At 41.8% G+C, this 4,129-nt stretch overlaps 1 long non-coding RNA gene across 2 annotated transcripts; it reads left to right on the top strand.

Moving 5' to 3' along the window:
* Positions 1-1,213: 1,213 nt before the first annotated feature.
* LOC147886042 (uncharacterized) lies at positions 1,214-3,900 on the top strand. Of its 2 annotated transcripts, none has more exons than XR_015543480.1 (3): positions 1,214-1,959; positions 2,681-2,968; positions 3,548-3,900. It is a non-coding gene; the product is annotated as an uncharacterized LOC147886042 (long non-coding RNA). The 2 variants fall into 2 exon arrangements; XR_015543481.1 differs by having other exon boundaries at positions 2,681-2,959.
* Positions 3,901-4,129: the final 229 nt, after the last annotated feature.

Here is a 4,129-nt window from a genome sequence, read left to right on the forward strand (position 1 = left end):
CTCTCTCTCTCTCTCTCTCTCTCTCTCTCTCTCTCTCTCTCTCTCTCTCTCTCTCTCTCGGAGTTTGCAAATCATTTGAACTTTCCTATACACAGGCTTCCATCACATGTGTTGCAAATTAATCATTCATTCATCTTGACAATTGTTTTCCTTTGACTGAACCAATTGAAGGCAGTGCTCACGAGTACTTGTACTCACTTGTTAGAAATCCAATCAAGTGGCACAAACAAGAACTGGCATGCAAAATAATTTGGGGGAGAGCTTCAATCAAATGACTTGCTTTGTCAAAGTTGGTTCTTGCATCTCTCTTGTCCTCCCCGGAGTAGGAATGGGAAAACCAAAGAAAGTGGCAAAGAAACTAGTCTACTTGGTGGATCTAAGGGGGGTGCGCCTGGATATCCCGATGTCCAAAGAATCTGAAGAGACTCTGGTGAAACAGGCCATCAAGATGGCAATCCCTAACTTCATAGATTTGGTGGAGAAGAATGGGTTGATATGCTTCAGTTCCCTTACCTTTGCAGACTTGTTCTGCATTGGCCTGCCATACGATCCTGATTTCTTCGTAGATGTATGGTGCCCATCTCAACTGAAGGAAGCAGGCAGACATTTTACACTAGAGCATCCAGTCTTTGTTTGACAACCCCTCTGATGTGAAGTATGAGCAAGTGCTTTCACGGGAGAAGGAAATATTGAAGCTTCAAAAGGAGCTGATCATATAAGAGAAGAAGGAAAACACAAGAGACGAGCATATCTCAGAAGGAAAGACAAGGAAGCTCTCAAAAATCAATTTTCTTCAAGAACCTGCGCAAAGGAGGCTCTCAAAGTATGGCTGTAATAGACTTCATTAGACTGGTTGAGGTGCATAATCTGATATGCTACAACTATGCTGGGTATGCCTTCTTGTATTATGATGATGATCGACTGCAGACTCCAAGAGGGAAACTCAGATATCCATGTATTCTTGCGACGCAGAGACTGGGATGAGGCTTTAGAAAGTGAGGGTGTATGTGGAGAGGTATAAATTTGGATCGGCACACTCTCTCTTAATCTGGCATGTGGAGAAGCAAAAAGGTGAGTGTGTGGAGGAGCAAGAAGAGCAAAATTTGGAGGAAAAGGATGATAATCCAAAAGTGGAAGCGGAAAGTGGGAAGAAGATTGAAGAAAAGGAGAAAAATGGGAAAGAGATGGGAGAAAAATAGTGGGAAGAGATTAAAAGAAAGCAAGGGTATATGACTACAACCAAGGCAATTTGCAATGCCATGGATTTCAATTTCTAACATAAAGAGCCTTCATGATAGTGTGAAATGCTCCTCCCTACAGTTCCAAACTGCATCCCCAATCAGGTCGCACAGAATCGCTAAGGAGTTTGCATGGCAGTTACAACTGTAAGAGTGGCATGTGGCCAACTCCCAGCGATAGCATGTCAAAGACTGCCAGCTCGACTGGAACACGTGGTGCGTGGCTCTAACTGGACGAGCCACATCACACCTCCCCCCCCTCAATTGGAAACCATGAATGGTTTCATCCAGCAAACAAGCACACATGTCACTTTTCCATTGCTGATCCTTTGGAGCTTGTACGTGTACGTTCGAATGCATTGCAGGATCTTGTACAGGCCGATCCAAGTGTGCATGAAGCTTTCATATAGGCCTTTCCTTTGAACAGGATAGTAGAGTGAAACTAGATCACCTTCCTGGTAAGTGACATCTTCGTGACCGTCGTTGTAATACCTCTATTGACAGGATTGAGCTACTCGCAGGTTATTAAGTAGTGCTGAACGAAGTACAAGTTGAACTCATCCGAGATGTAGGTACCAATCGATTGCATCTTTGAACCGTCCGACGATCTGTAGGTCTGGGAGCTATGGGGGAAACTGAGGATCACGTCCATAGAGAGCACAGAAAGGACTCATCCGAGTCGATGCATGTATTGTGGTGTGATACGCATGCAAAACATACGGTAGAATTTGATCCCAATTGTCATGAGTTGGGTTGATGTAGGTGTGGATCATTTGCTTCAGTGTTTTGACCAATCTTTCTGTGAGTCTGAATGTTTGATGATGGTGTGGGCTGGAAAATGAAAGGTGTATGCCTAAACATTTGAAGAGTATCTCCATCACCTACGATTTGAAACTCGTGCCTTGGTCGGATAAGATTGTCTTTGGGTAGGAATGTCGCGAGACCACATAATCCATCAGGAACTTCGCTACTGTGTTTTCCGAAATATCTACAACAACCATTGCTTCACACCACTTTGTTAGATATTCGGTTAGGATTATAATGTATTTATTCCCCCCTAATGATTCAGGGACTGGTCCTATTACATCCCATGCCACTAATGATTGACTGTGATGCTTTGTAATAGACTAGCGGGTTTTGTCATCGATGGTTTGGTAGCCTCACAGATTGGACATGCTCTAATATGGTTAGTGATGAATTTGCGCATGTGAGGCCAGTAATAGTGTGTTCTTACTACTTCTAAAATTCTATGGATTCCTAAATGTCCAAAAAGTGGATGTGTATGAAAATAATTAGTAAAATGTGTGCGTTAAGATTTTTGGACATATAAACGGGGTTTCGACTATTGATGAAATAGACTAAGTTATTTTTTATTTAAATTTTTCAGTGATCAGGATGTGAGTGTGGTTATCAAAGGTTATTCATTATCTGTTGTATGACAGGGTCTTGCAATTGTAGACTGGGGAACATTGACATATCTACTGGCTAGACCAACGATCCTATATGAAAGGGGGACATGATCTGAGGTGTTGGTCTCTGGAGGCGGAGTTCTAGATTGACTGGAGAGTGATCTTGTACATTTTGGAAACCTGTGCTTCAAGATAAGGCATCTGCAACTCTATTTTGTTTTCTAGGCATGTATTGCAGGTCGAATACATAATCTTGGAGTGCCAAAACCCATTGCATCAATTGGCCAGGAGGATGCTTTTTCTACATTAAAGGTATCAAAGGTTGGTGATCTGTTTGTACTATCACTTCCGTCCCACGCAAGTAAGGATGTAATTTCATAAAAGCCCACACAATTGCCAATATTTCTTTCTTTGTGGTGGAGTAGTTCTTTTCTGCTGGTGTTGATGATCTACTGATAAATGAAATTGGGCAACATTGACCTTTGTCTTCTTGAAACAATACAACACCTAACCCTTCATTTGATGCATGTGTTCGTAACCAAAATGGTCTCTGGAAGTCTGGGTATTTAAGGATTGTTGTGGTTGACAACATGTGTTTGAGTTTTTTGTATGTTGTTGAACATTCAGTTGTCCACTCAAACTTCTTCCCTTTCTTCATGAGTTGATGGAGAGGATAGGTGACTTTTGCAAACTTGGGTACGAATCTTGTTGTGAAAACTACCATACCTAGGAATCTTTGCAAGTATTTGGCCGATTGAGGTACGGGGTATTGTGTAATGGCCTGCACTTTTTTAGGGTCCATTTGGATACCTATAGAAGAGACTATGAATCTAAGAAATTTTAGTTTCCTAGCTGCCACTTACACTTTTTTAACTGTAACTTTAGGTTGTTATCTTGCAGTTGTTTGAGAACTTCTTGGATTTGGAGATGCTGAGCCAATGATCTTTTGTGGATCAAAATGTCATCGATGTATACCACCACCACTTTTAGCTGGATTAGGTCACTGAACAGATTATTCACCATTCGTTGGAACGTGCTTTTGCAGCATCTGACAACCCGAATGGCATGACTTCAAACTAGTACATCCCGTTTGGTGTGCGAAAAGCTGTTTTCTCTACATCCTGCGGATCTAAGGGAATTTGCCAATACCCAGCTGCTAAATCAAGTGAAGTGAAGAACTTCAATGAACCCAATTGATCCAACAAATCATCTAGATGAGGTAGAGGGTAACATCATGAACTGTGACAGGTTCAACGAACAAAAATCTATGCAGCTTGTATGGCTTTGGCTTGTGAGCTGGGTGACAATCCTTCGTTTGTTTGGCTACAAACCACATGAGAGAAATTTCCCCACTAGACCAATGGAATTTGTACATTTCCTTTTACAATTAATGCATGTCGTGTGAAATCTAGGACGACTTGGTTTTTTTCTAACCAATCGCACCCCCAATGTTAACGGGAACAACTGCTTAGTAACCATATG

Source organism: Dipteris shenzhenensis, chromosome 25 (assembly GCF_047967505.1).
Source record: "Dipteris shenzhenensis isolate YYH24624 ecotype China chromosome 25, Dip_SZ_1.0, whole genome shotgun sequence".
Taxonomy (NCBI): domain Eukaryota; kingdom Viridiplantae; phylum Streptophyta; class Polypodiopsida; order Gleicheniales; family Dipteridaceae; genus Dipteris; species Dipteris shenzhenensis.